This window comes from Hyperolius riggenbachi, chromosome 9 (assembly GCF_040937935.1).
Source record: "Hyperolius riggenbachi isolate aHypRig1 chromosome 9, aHypRig1.pri, whole genome shotgun sequence".
NCBI lineage: Eukaryota > Metazoa > Chordata > Amphibia > Anura > Hyperoliidae > Hyperolius > Hyperolius riggenbachi.
The window spans coordinates 222,011,527-222,026,599 of NC_090654.1; positions in this window are offsets into that span (position 1 = coordinate 222,011,527).

Sequence of the window (15,073 nt, forward strand, 5' to 3'; positions counted from 1 at the left end):
TTGTGAATCGATTTCATAGTGAAATTGATTCAAAATCTGTTTGCAGTGTAGACAGCCAATAGATCCCTCTTTGATCAGATTAGATCACAGAGGGATCTATCTGTTGGTCGATCTGGTGGCACTGGCAATCGACCAGTGTATGGCTGCCTTTATCGTTCGAATTTGGGTGGGTATATCAACCTGTTGTGGAGGGCTATGCGGAAATCCAATTCCATGCAATTAAGTGTAATTTTTGGCTTTTGCTTGCCTCCACAACAGGTCAACAATGAGAGTTAGAATATTACCTCCTCTCGGGGCGTGACCACCGCAGACAATACGTTGCGACTAAACCTCAAGTCTTGGTTACTTGGTAAATCCAAACGGTAGTGCTTTATGAAGGTGTCATAAGAGGAACATGTGGCAGCCTTACAAATTTGGAGTACTGAGGCAGAATTTCTTTGTGCCCAGGAAGAGGAGACAGCCCTAGCAGAGTGTGCTTTAACATTTATAGTAGTTAGCTTACCTGCTATTTCATAAGCTTTGCTTATACATAACTTCAACAAGTTACTGAGAGTACTCTTGGATGCTCTTAAACCTTGACGAGCATCCTGAAACTGAACAAATAAATTATCCTCATTTCTCCATTCTGCAGTTTTATCTAAATAATACAAAATTATTTTCCTGACATCCAGGGAACTAAACTTCTATTCTTTGCGGTTTGAAGGATTCGGGGAAAAGACGAGACAAGACAAGTAACATTTATATCACGCTTTTCTCCTGGCGGACTCAAAGCGCCAGAGCGCCGGCGGGGACGAGCGGCAATCGATCCGCGCAGACGAGCGGGGACGCGCCGGCATCGAGCCGCTGGCTCGATCCGGCGCATAAAACGAGCCGTGTATGCACGGCATTAAACTCACAAAACACTTTCCAAATCCTAAGATAGATAGTGGAAGTGACAGGTTTTCTTGCATGTAGCAAGGTAGAGACCACTTTCTCGGATAGGCCTTGGTTTAATAACAAACAACGCTAAAAAGCCATTCCATTCAGGTTCAGACTGGCCACTGAGGGATGGTATACCTGTCCCTGGTACAGCAGATCTTCCTTTATCGGCAGGACCGTGGGTTCCTCTACTGCTAGGGAGAGTAACAGAGGATACCAAGGCCTTTTTGGCCAGTCTAGGGTTTGACCTCCACACTCGCCTGTACCTCTCTCTGTACTATATGGGACATGTAATGTATGCCTTTTAATTTGTTTTAATAAAAGTGAAGTTTTATTAACCACTTCAGGACCACAGTCTTTTCGCCCCTTAAGGACCAGAGCCTTTTTCTCCATTCAGACCACTGCAGCTTTCACGGTTTATTGCTCGGTCATACAACCTACCACCTAAATGAATTTTACCTCCTTTTCTTGTCACTAATACAGCTTTCTTTTGATGCTATTTGATTGCTGCTGCGAGTTTTACTTTTTATTATATTCATCAAAAAAGACATGAATTTTGTCAAAAAAATGACTTTTTTAACTTTCTGTGCTGACATTTTTCAAATAAAGTAAAATTTCCTATACATTTGAGCGCGAAAGTTATTCTGCTACATGTCTTTGATAAAAAAAAAAACATTCAGTGTATATTTATTGGATTGGGTAAAAGTTATAGCGTTTACAAACTATGGTGCCAAAAGTGAATTTTCCCATTTTCAAGCATCTCTGACTTTTCTGCGCACCTGTCATGTTTCATGAGGGGCTAAAATTCCAGGATAGTACAAATACCCCCCAAATGACCCCATTTTGGAAAGAAGACATCCCAAAGTATTCAGTGAGAGGCATGGTGAGTTCATAGAAGATTTTATTTTTTGTCACAAGTTAGCGGAAAATGACAGTTTGTGACAAAAAAAAAAAAAAAAAAAGTTTCCATTTCTTCTAACTTGCGACAAAAAAAAATGAAATCTGCCACAGACTCACTATGCTCCTCTCTGAATACCTTGAAGTGTCTACTTTCCAGAATGGGGTCATTTGTGGGGTGTGTTTACTGTCCTGGCATTTGGGGGGTGCCTAATTGTAAGCACCCCTGTAAAGCCTAAAGATGCTCATTGGACTTTGGGCCCCTTAGCGCAGTTAGGCCGCAAAAAAGTGCCACACATGTGGTATTGCCGTACTCAGGAAAAGTAGTATAATGTGTTTTGGGGTGTATTTTTACACATACACATGCTGGGTGGGAGAAATATCTCCGTAAATGACAATTTTTTTATTTTTTTTACACACAATTGTCTATTTATAGAGATATTTCTCCCACTCAGCATGGGTATGTGGAAAAATACACCCCAAAACACATTATACTACTTCTCCTGAGTACGGCGATACCACATGTGTGGCACTTTTTTGCACCCTAACTGCGCTAAGGGGCCCAAAGTCCAATGAGTACCTTTAGGATTTCACAGGTCATTTTGAGAAATTTCGTTTCAAGACTACTCCTCACGGTTTAGGGCCCCTAAAATGCCAGGACAGTATAGGAACCCCACAAATTACCCCATTTTAGAAAGAAGACACCCCAAGGTATTCCGTTAGATGTATGGTGAGTTCATAGAAGATTTTTTTTTTTGTCACAAGTTAGCGGAAATTGATTTTAATTGTTTTTTTTCACAAAGTGTCATTTTCCGCTAACTTGTGACAAAAAATAAAATCTTCTATGAACTCGCCATTCTCCTAACGGAATACCTTGGGGTGTCTTCTTTCTAAAATGGAGTCATTTGTGGGGTTCCTATACTGCCCTGGTATTTTAGGGGCCCTAAACCGTGAGGAGTAGTCTTGAAACCAAATGTGGCAAAATGACCTGTGAAATCCTAAAGGTACTCATTGGACTTTGGGCCCCTTAGCGCACTTAGGGTGCAAAAAAGTGCCACACATGTGGTACCGCCGTACTCAGGAGAAGTAGTATAATGTGTTTTGGGGTGTATTTTTACACATACCCATGCTGGGTGGGAGAAATATCTCTGTAAATGACAATTATTTGATTTTTTTTACACACAATTGTCCATTTACAGAGAGATTTCTCCCACCCAGCATGGGTATGTATAAAAATACACCCCAAAACACATTATACTACTTCTTCTGAGTACGGCGATACCACATGTGTGACACTTTTTTGCAACCTAGGTGCGCTAAGGGGCCTAACGTCCTATTCACAGGTCATTTTGAGGCATTTGGATTCTAGACTACTCCTCACGGTTTAGGGCCCCTAAAATGCCAGGGCAGTATAGGAACCCCACAAGTGACCCCATTTTAGAAAGAAGACACCCCAAGGTATTCTGTTAGGAGTATGGTGAGTTCATAGAAGATTTTTTTTTTGTCACAAGTTAGCGGAAAATGACACTTTGTGAAAAAAAAAACAATACATATCAATTTCCGCTAACTTGTGACAAAAAATAAAATCTTCTATGAACTCATCATACACCTAAAAGAATACCTTGGGGTGTCTTCTTTCTAAAATGGGGTCACTTGTGGGGTTCCTATACTGCCCTGGCATTTTAGGGGCCCTAAACCGTGAGGAGTAGTCTTGAACCCAAATGTCTCAAAATGACCTGTGAAATCCTAAAGGTACTCATTGGACTTTGGGCCCCTTAGCACAGTTAGGCTGCAAAAAAGTGTCACACATGTGGTATCGCCGTACTCAGAAGAAGTAGTATAATGTGTTTTGTGGTGTATTTTTACATATAACCATGCTGGGTGGGAGAAATATCTCTGTAAATGACACATTTTTTTATTTGTTTTACACACAATTGTCCATTTACAGAGAGATTTCTCCCACCCAGCATGGGTATGTGTAAAAATACACCACAAAACACATTATACTACTTCTCCTGAGTATGGCGATACCACATGTGTGACACTTTTTTGCAGCCTAGGTGCGCTAAGGGGCCCAACGTCCTATTCACAGGTCATTTTGAGGCATTTGTTTTCTAGACTACTCCTCACGGTTTAGGGCCCCTAAAATGCCAGGGCAGTATAGGAACCCCACAAGTGACCCCATTTTAGAAAGAAGACACCCCAAGGTATTCCGTTAGGGGTATGGTGAGTTCATAGAAGATTTTATTTTTTCTCACAAGTTAGTGAAAAATGACACTTTGTGAAAAAAACAATAACAATCCAATTTCCGCTAACTTTTGACAAAAAATAAAATATTCTATGAACCCATCATACACCTAACAGAATACCTTGGGGTGTCTTCTTTCTAAAATGGGGTCACTTGTGGGGTTCCTATACTGCCCTGGCATTTTACGGGCCCAAAACTGTGAGTAGTCTGGAAACCAAATTTCTCAAAATGACTGTTCAGGGGTATAAGCATCTGCAAATTTTGATGACAGGTGGTCTATGAGGGGGCAAATTTTGTGGAATCGGTCATAAGCAGGGTGGCCTCTTAGATGACAGGATGTATTGGGCCTGATCTGATGGATAGGAGTGCTAGGGGGGTGACAGGAGGTGATTGATGGGTGTCTCAGGGGGCGGTTAGAGGGGAAAATAGATGCAATCAATGCACTGGGGAGGTGATCGGAAGGGGGTCTGAGGGGGATCTGAGGGTTTGGCCGAGTGATCAGGAGCCCACACGGGGCAAATTAGGGCCTGATCTGATGGGTAGGTGTGCTAGGGGGTGACAGGAGGTGATTGATGGGTGTCTCAAGGTGTGATTAGAGGGGGGAAATAGATGCAAGCAATGCACTGGCGAGGTGATCAGGGCTGGGGTCTGAGGGCGTTCTGAGGTGTGGGCGGGTGATTGGGTGCCCGCAAGGGGCAGATTAGGGTCTAATCTGATGGGTAACAGTGACAGGTGGTGATAGGGGGTGATTGATGGGTAATTAGTGGGTGTTTAGAGGAGAGAATAGATGTAAACAATGGATTTGGGAGGTGATCTGATGTCGGATCTGCGGGCGATCTATTGGTGTGGGTGGGTGATCAGATTGCCCGCAAGGGGCAGGTTAGGGGCTGATTGATGGGTGGCAGTGACAGGGGGTGATTGATGGGTGGCAGTGACAGGGGGTGATTGATGGGTGATTGACAGGTGATCAGTGGGTTATTACCCGGAATAACAGATGTAAATATTGCACGGGCAAATTGATAAGGGGGGGGGGTCTGAGGGCAATCTGAGCGTGTGGGCGGGTGATTGGGTGCCCGCAAGGGGCAGATTAGGGTCTAATCTGATGGGTAACAGTGACAGGTGGTGATAGGGGGTGATTGATGGGTAATTAGTGGGTGTTTAGAGGAGAGAATAGATGTAAACAATGGATTTGGGAGGTGATCTGATGTCGGATCTGCGGGCGATCTATTGGTGTGGGTGGGTGATCAGATTGCCCGCAAGGGGCAGGTTAGGGGCTGATTGATGGGTGGCAGTGACTGGGGGTGATTGATGGGTGGCAGTGACAGGGGGTGATTGATGGGTGATTGACAGGTGATCAGTGGGTTATTACCCGGAATAACAGATGTAAATATTGCACGGGCGAATTGATAAGGGGGGGGGTCTGAGGGCAATCTGAGCGTGTGGGCAGGTGATTGGGTGCCCGCAAGGGGCAGATTAGGGTCTAATCTGATGGGTAACAGTGACAGGTGGTGATAGGGGGTGATTGATGGGTAATTAGTGGGTGTTTAGAGGAGAGAATAGATGTAAACAATGGATTTGGGAGGTGATCTGATGTCGGATCTGCGGGCGATCTATTGGTGTGGGGGGGTGATCAGATTGCCCGCAAGGGGCAGGTTAGGGGCTGATTGATGGGTGGCAGTGACAGGGGGTGATTGATGGGTGGCAGTGACAGGGGGTGATTGATGGGTGATTGACAGGTGATCAGTGGGTTATTACCCGGAATAACAGATGTAAATATTGCACGGGCGAATTGATAAGGGGGGGGTCTGAGGGCAATCTGAGCGTGTGGGCAGGTGATTGGGTGCCCGCAAGGGGCAGATTAGGGTCTAATCTGATGGGTAACAGTGACAGGTGGTGATAGGGGGTGATTGATGGGTAATTAGTGGGTGTTTAGAGGAGAGAATAGATGTAAACAATGGATTTGGGAGGTGATCTGATGTCGGATCTGCGGGCGATCTATTGGTGTGGGGGGGTGATCAGATTGCCCGCAAGGGGCAGATCAGGGGCTGATTGATGGGTGGCAGTGACAGGGGGTGATTGACGGGTGATTGACAGGTGATTGACAGGTGATTGACAGGTGATCAGGGGGGATAGATGCATACAGTACACGGGGGGGGGGGGGGGTCTGGGGGGGGGTCTGGGGAGAATCTGAGGGGTGGGGGGGGGTGATCAGGAGGGAGTAGGGGGCAGATTAGGGACTTAAAAAAAAAATAGCGTTGACAGATAGTGACAGGGAGTGATTGATGGGTGATTAGGAGGGTGACTGGGTGCAAACAGTGGTCTGGGGGGTGGGCAGGGGGGGGTCTGAGGGGTGCTGTGGGCGATCAGGGGGCAGGGGGGGGGGAAATCAGTGTGTTTGGTGCAGACTAGGGTGGCTGCAGCCTGCCCTGGTGGTCCCTCGGACACTGGGACCACCAGGGCAGGAGGCAGCCAGTATAATAGGCTTTGTATACATTACAAAGCCTATTATACACTGTTGCAGCGGCGATCCGGATGCCAGTAACCCGCCGGCGCTTCCGAACGGCCGGCGGGTTACGGCGAACGGGGGGCGGAGCCAGTCCCCGGCGGCTGATCGCGTCACGAATGACGCGATCGCCGCATAGCCACTCCCGCAGCCGCCCCCGCCGATGGGCGTATTGCGGTCGTTTGGGCCCGGACTTTGCCGCCGCCCATCGGCTGGGGGCGGTCGTTAAGTGGTTAAGGGATGTGCAAGGCCCCTTTTCTCTACATACTGGAGAACATTGTCCTTTCCTTTGAGGTGAACTGATTTTAAGGAAAGAACCTTGTTCTCTGCCCAGAGGAAAATCTGTAGATATAGAGAGATTAGTGGAGGACTGTGAGTCCCTCCTTGCTTGTTTATGTGAGTCACTGACATCTGGTTGTCTGACTGAACAATCACATTTTTGTTTACAAGCAGATTTTCCCATATCTGTAGAGACTTCCAGATCGTCAACAACTCTTTGTGATTGGAAGAGAAGGTCTTTTCTATTGTTGACCACCTGCCTTGGATATATGCTGGACCCAGATGAGCTCCCCAACCCCAGAGGCTCGCATCTGTCATAACAATCACTGGATCCTGTGAGATCCAACTTACGCATTTTTGCAGGTTTTGACTGGAAGTCCACCAGTTCAGAGAATGAATCAACGGATCTGACAAATAGATCTTTTGGTCAAGGTCCTCCTGCCTGCCTTACCACTGACACAGTATTGTCAGTTGAAAGATTCTGTAATTTGCCTGAGCCCAGGCCACAGCTGGAATACATGCCGAGAACTTGCCTAGGAGAGACATATTTTGTCTTAAGCCGCATCTACACGAGTAGATGCGGCCGCGATGCTCCTTATCAATCGAGCTGCTGATGCGGCTCGATTGATAAGATCCGACAGGACGGATCTCCGCACCGCCGATTCCCTGCTCGCTCCCGGCGAGGGGACAATGGCAGGGAATCGAGCGGAAGATAAGCGGCGCCGGCGGGGACGAGCGGGCACGAGCAGGGAATCGAATGCGGCGCACGTGTGGCGAGCGGGGACGCGGTGGGCACGCGGAAGAGGCGATTCACCTTTTCACCTGAGTTACCTCCTAGGACAGGGGTTCCCAACCTTTTTTGAAGTCGTGACACATCACACCAAATGCTCTGATCTCTGTGACACATCATATATGTATAACAGAAAATACTAATAATAACCACAAAATGGACGGAAAAAGTGCATTATCCTGAATACACTTAAAAATGAAGGCTCGAATCTTTCAGGAATATTAATAAATACAATCAGTGGGACAGTTAGGTCTTCCCTCCCCCCTAATTGGAATGCTAGCACAGCACTGACAATTTGCACCATGTGTTATATTTGCAGTGCCTCCCCCCCAATAGAATGCCCTCAGACTACAGTAAGTATAGGTAGGGTGCCAGGTATAGGTGGCCACAGTGTAGGATCTCATGTGCAGGTGCCCTTAATATAGGTAGCCAAACATAGGCGCCTCCAGTCAGGAAGTCAGGTGTTGGTGCCCTTAGTATAGGTAGCCAGGAGTAGGTTCCCTCCCTCAGTATAGGTAGCCAGCTATAGGTGCCCCAAGTATAGGAAGTCAGGTGTAGGTGCCCCCTTGGAAGCTGGCGCCCTGAGCGGCCGCTCCAGTCGCTCAGGTCAAAGGCCGGCTATGGCTGGCAGTGATGCTGTGCTGGCCTGGCTGAAGGTGATGTTGAGCCGGCCTGGCTTTGCTAGGTGACTTGCTGGGGGCTTTGGTGGGCTGGGCAATTTGCTGGGGGCAATTTTTGGGGGGCTTTGCTTGGCTGGGGGCTTTACTAGGTTTTCCTTGGCTGTACGCTTTGCTGGGCTGGGACCAGGAGGCTTTGCTAGGCTGGGGGTTTGCTTTGCTGGGGGCTGTGCTTTTCTGGACTGGGGCCCTGGGGCTTTCCTTGGGTAGGTTCCCCCAGTGAAGGTTAGATAGGTAGGTTCCCCCAGTGTAGGTTAGATTGGTAGATTCCCCCAGTATAGGTTAGATAGGTAGGTGAATCCAGTGTAGGTTAGATAGGTAGGTGACTCCAGTGTAGGTTAGATAGGTAGGTTCCCCCAGTATAGGTTAGATAGGTAGGTGAATCCAGTGAAGGTTAGATAGGTAGGTGACTCCAGTGTAGGTTAGATAGGTAGGTTCCCACAGTATAGGTCAGATAGGTAGGTGACTCCAGTGTAGGTTAGATAGGTAGAATCCCCCAGTATAGGTTAAATAGGTAGGTTCCCCCAGTGTAGGTTAGATAGGTAGATTCCCCCAGTGTAGGTTAGATAGGTAGATTCCCCCAGTGTAGGTTAGATAGGTAGGTTCCCCCAGTATTTCTTAGATAGGTAGGTTCCCCCAGTGTAGGTTAGATAGGTAGGTTCCCCCAGTGTAAGTTAGATAGATAGATGCCCCCAGCGTAGGTTAGATAGGTAGGTTCCCCCAGTATAGATTAGATAGGTAGGTTCCCCCAGTATAGGTTAGATAGGTAAGTTCCCCCAGCATAGGTTAGATAGGAAGGTGCCCCGAGGAGACTGAGTAGGGGGGTGCTGGGCGAAGCGGAGGTGGAGCAGGCAAAGCGCAGTTAAAAACACCTTCCGATCTGTGCAGGCAGAACCTCCAGCTTCTTCCAACTACCTCCCCCGGCATCTGTCGCATTGGTAACAACGCCCCCTGTGATGACATCACGGGGGTGCTGTCACCAAGACGACGGACGCCAGGGGAGAAAGTAGAAAGACGACGGGGGCTGCATGCGGAGATCGGAAGGTGAGTTTTTAACTGCGCTTTGCCAGCTCTGCATCTGCTCCGCCCACTGCCCCCTCCTGCCGCTCACTGTGATCCGGGGCACCATGGCAACAGGTTTGGGGGTGGTGCCCCGGATCAAAGGCCCTAGCGACACCCTGATCCACTTTCTTTTGTGGCAGACAGGAGATCTGATTCTCTGTATCCAGTGACACCCTAATAAATTATTTTCTCTGATCTGGTGTGAGGTCAGATTTCTTTAGATCCAAAATCCATCCCAGGTCCTTCAGAACTGTCAGAACCATCTAAAAATGCTCTTGGAGAGTATCCTTGGATTTTGCAGCTATCAGGAGATCGTCTAGGTAAAGTTTGTACCTTACCTTATCTGCATTCTCAGATGTGCTGCAACCTCTATCATGATCTTTGTAAAGATCCTGGTTGCACTTGAAATCCCAAATGGGAGTGCCTTGAACTGCTGGTGAAAGATCTGGGATTGAATGCAAACTGCTGCTTTCAAGTATTTCCAGTGAGCCGGTAGAATGGGTACATGATAATATGCATCCATAAGATCTATGGACGCCATGAAGTAATCCTTTCCCAGAAGCTGAATTGTGGAAGTAATTGATTCCATCCCAAAAATGTTGTATTTTACAAAACGTTTAAAAAACCTAAGATTTATAATCAGGCGAAAATCGCCATTCGGTTTTGGAACCAGGAAGAGTGTGGAGTAAAAACCCCTTCCTCTTTCCTGAATTGGAACCTTTTTCGCTAAACCCTTCTGAAAAAGGCTTTTCACAGTGTCTTCCATAGCAGCCTGCTTCATTGGGGGCTGCAGAAAGTTTCCTGGAAAATTGAATTTTGTACCCTTCTTTGATTGTTTGGCAGATGTATTTGCTTTTTGAAACTGTCTGCCATGCTGGGTAAAATGCTTTTATATGCAGGCAGAGAAAAAGATGAGAAATGCCGGCACTGCTGTAAACTGCTTGTTTATTCATAACACATGGTGCAACATCGTGGATTCAAATTTATGCATATTGAGAAGTGACATACCGGTTTGCTGGTAAAGCTGTGCGGTGGGTGCTGGGGGATGAGAGCCTTACAGCCGTTTCGCTGTAAGCCTCCGTAGAAGCGCATCCGCGCGAAACGGCTGTAAGGCTCTCATCCCCCAGCACCCACCGCACAGCTTTACCATCAAACTGGTATGTCACCTCTCAATATGCATAAATTTGAATCCACGATGTTGCACCATGTGTTATGAATAAACAAGCAGTTTACAGCAGTGCCGGCATTTCTCATCTTTTTCTCTGCCTACATATGATGTCTATCTGAGCCTGAGCACGCTGGTCTATCTGCATCGCACCGGATACCTGGTCTGCACCCCTGCAACCCTCCCTGAACCCCTAGCTGCAGTGCCAGCACCTTTCTATCCTACCTTCCTTTGTAAAATGCTTTTATTGTAAAATACTTTTAACCTGCCCCTCACCTGAGCATAGTCATTGTTCAGTATTATGCTGGGCATACATGGTTAGAACCGGTGGCTCGATTAGCCGCCGGATCGAGACTCCCGCCGCGTCCCCGCTCGTCCCCGCGGCCGCCCGGATCGATTACCGCTCATCCCCGCGGGTGCTTCCTTATCTTCCGCTCGATTTCCGCTTTTGTCTTCCTGCGGGTATCGAGCGGGGGAATCGATCCGCGCGGTGATCGGACATGTTGGAAATTATCAATCGAGCCATCAGCGTCTCGATTGATAAGAGAAAATCTTACCGTGTATGCCCAGCATTAGTCTGTTTTGGGGTGTTTGGGTGTCAGGATTGAAAATAAAGCCCTTGGCTTTAGGCCCTTTTTTCACTTGCCATTTCTTATTCGATTCTTTATTTTTATACTTTTTCCTAGAGCCCAGAAAATTTTGCCTGGGAGCCCGGTTTTTCTTTTGATGGAGGAAACTCTTTTTCTTTTCAGCCATCCTTTCTAGGGCCTGTTCAAGAGCAAAACCAAACAGCAGATTTCCTTCAAATGGAAGACCACAAAGTTTGTTTTTAGCTGTTATGTCTCAGTCCCAATTTTTTAACCACAAAAACCTGTGAGCAGAATTGATCAAAGCTAAACTTCTAGCAGCAATTCTAACCACTTCACTGGAAGCATCCGCAAGGAATTTAGCAGCTAATCCTAAAATCCTCAATGTGGGTTCTAAGAATCCTATTAGCACACAGAGGCTGTTGTAATACTGTCTCCCCCCAGGCCCCCCATGCGCTCTGCTGTCCCCCATAAATCAAACACCGTTCTAGTGACATCGCTAGCCGGCTGTTTACATCTACACTGTCACTCTCGACGCTCCCCCTGCCTCCTCTATGTCGCCGCTCCCCGCCTGCGTCCCTTCCCTCTCCGCTGATTGGAGGGAAGGGACGCAGGCTAGGAGCGTAGAAATAGAGTAGCGGGGTTAGCGACGAGAGTGACAGTGTAGATGAAAACAGCCGGCTATCAACAGGGCCGGATTTGTACTGTTTACTGCCCTAGGCCACTGTCACCAGCCACCCCCCTTCCATATAGGTAACGAGATGACCCTTCCCCCTTCTCTCTAGTATAGGTAGCCTGATGACCCCCCAGTATAGGTAGCCAGATGACTCGTCCCCCCTTTCCCTCCAGTATAGGTAGCCAGATGACCCCTCCCCCTTCCCTCTAGTATAGGTAGCCAGATGACTACCTTAATTCCTCCTTTTCCCACCCCCACACCTTTCAGTATAGGTAGCGAGCTCTCCTTCACACCACAACAGCCATCAGTGTCACTCATTTCTCTGCTCGTCTCCAGTGCAGAAGCTTCCTCTTCTTTTCTGTCTCTAATGCTGCCCAAGTTCATAGCCGCCAGCCACAATGCAAAAGCGCACAGAGAGCAAGGTGGCTCTGCACAGGCAGCTAGCAGCAGAGTACCGCGGTCAGGTACTCACCTGATCTCCCTGCATTGCAGCATTTGCAAACTTGCAAATGCTGCACCAGCTTAGCCTGCTGCTTTGGTACCCTTCCTCCTGTGGTGCCGTAGGCCATGGCCTAGACGGCCTTGGCCGAAATCCGGCCCTGGCTATCAACACGCTGCGTGTCGCTAGCACGGCCGTGTGATTTATGGGGGATAGCGGAGCACAGGGGGGGACCTGGGGGAAAACAGTATAGCAACAGAGGCTGGGAATTATATGCAAACCCAGCCTCTGTGTGCCAATAGGATTCTTAGAACCTACCTCGGGTTCTCTTTAAAGGGATACTGTAGGGGGGTCGGGGGAAAATGAGTTGAACTTACCAGGGGCTTCTAATGGTCCCACGCAGGCATCCTGTGCCCGCGCAGCCGCTCACTGATGCTCCGGCCCCGCCTCCGGTTCACTTCTGTAATTTCTGACTTTAAAGTCAGAAAACTCCTGCGCCTGCGTTGCCATGTCCTCGCTTCCCCTGATGTCACCAGGCGCGTACTGCGCAGGCACAGACCATACTGGGCTTGTGCTATACACTCCTGGTGACATCAGCGGGAACGAGGACACGGCAACGCAGGCGCAGGGGTTTTCTGACTTTAAAGTCGGAAATTCCAGAAGTGAGCCAGAGGCGGGGCCGGAGCATCGGTGAGTGGCTGCGCGGGCACATGATGTCTGCGGGGGACCATTACAAGCCACGGGTAACTTCAACTCATTTTCCCCCGACCCCCTACAGTATTCCTTTAAGATAGAAACGGATTGAGAAATATTCCTCTTTTAATTGAGTCTGCATTTCCTGCAGCCAGACAAATAAACAACGAGCAGTGCAGGTGGCTGCTAAATTAGGAGATATCGAGGCTGAAATTGCCTCCCAGGCTTTCTTAAGGGGCCTATACACCTAACGATTTTCCCGCCGATATACAGCAGATTCGATCACTGTGATCGAATCTGCTGTGAAATCGTTGTGCAAACGCTGCCAGAACAATCGATTTCCGTCCGAAATCAATCATTCCCGTCGATCCGTCCATGCAGAAGATTTTGCTCGAATGCCGGCAGGTCGGGAGTGCGTCGATAGCGGCGTTCAAATGCCCGACGACCGACGATAGCGGCAATATATTACCTGCTCCGGCCGGCGCGTGTCCCCTGGTCTCCGCTGTCCCTTCTCCGTGCTCGGCTCCTCCAGCTTCACTGAACTTCCTGTCCCGGCAGAAAGTTTAAACAGTAGAGCGCCCTCTACTGTTTAAACTTCCCCGGCAGGAAGTTCAGTAAAGCTGGAGGAGCCGAGCACGGAGAAGGGACAGCGGAGACCAGGGGACATGCGCCGGCCGGAGCAGGTAATGTATGCGCGGGGGAGGGGCGGTGGCAGCGGCAGCTTCACAGATTGTGATTGGTTTCATGCTGAAATCGATTCACAATCTGTTTGCAGTAAAGGCAGCCATATGATCCCTCTCTGATCAGATTCGATCAGAGAGGAATCTATCTGTTGGTTGGATCTGATGGCAAATCGACCAGTGTATGGCTACCTTTAAGCAGAGTCTCCAGCTTTCTATGTGAAAGATCTTTTAATAAAAAGGAATAGTAGAATATTTTCACAATTTTGAAAAGGCAATATCAAATTTAGGGCATTTAGACCATGCATGTCTTCCTCATTAAAAGGATATCGTCTTTCTTGACCGGTTCTTTCTATTCATTAACAATTAAATCCACCATTGTTTTATGCACTGGAAAAACCACTGGTTTCAAAACTGTCTGTTCTGAATACATATCATCCTCAACAGAAGCAGGTTTAGGCTTATTAATAGGAATATTCAAAGCTGCACAATTGTACTCTAACAATTTACCAGTTTGATCAGGTAATAGTTTACATTTTCCCTTATTAGAGCTTCTGGGTGTCTCCTCTTCCGGGGCGGAAGATTCCCCTACATGCTCTACTTCCTCCGAGGAGGAATCCCAAACCCTTTGTGCCCCAAATACACTAGGTAAATATCCAAATCTAAAGTTGATGGGACTACCTCAGAAGTGGCCGGTAAAGTAGGAGCCTCTTTTGCAGCCAGAAATCTATTGGCCAATTGCTCCTGAAATTTAGTTAACATATCATTAAACATGTTACCACTTTCATGCTTTACCACTTGTAGTATACAGGCATTTCACAATGGTTTAGGATAGGAAGGAGCAAGCTTTTTATGGCAAATACCACATACTCTGTTCTTTGAACTGTCTGTGGTTTTAAGTGGCGTGGGATTCTGTAATACAGAGAGAGCCCAAGTATTACTAGAGTACACTTGAATAAAAAAAGCTTGCCCTCACAGATACTGACTTCAAAAGACCTTACCTGGTCTATGTCTGTGTGTGCTTCGGTGTCCCTACCCTGAGTGGAGGAGTCCTCCAATGCAGATGGCAGAGGGAAAATGCTGCAGCCAGCCACCAGGCACACCGCGTCTGTTCAAATAGATGCTGTCGGCGTCCCACGTGAGGCTCTGGGTCCGCCTCCCGATCTGGCGGAACTTCCGGGAGCAACCACCAATGACGACTTCCGCCTGAGCCTCCGTTCGGAATCGCCACCTACCGATGCAGCGCAGAGATGCGTCTGCACATGTCGAATCCCCGCACCAGCCACCGCTTGCCCAAATCCTGTGCCCCACTTTCCTCCGGATCGCCTGTGCGTTCCCTATCTCGGTCCCCCGCAGGCAGGCAGAGATGGCTGGCCTTACCCTTGGGCCTCCTGTAGCCCAGAGATTGCATCCTGTCGGTCCAAGGAACAGGAAAGCACTAAGGATAGGTCGGAGGATG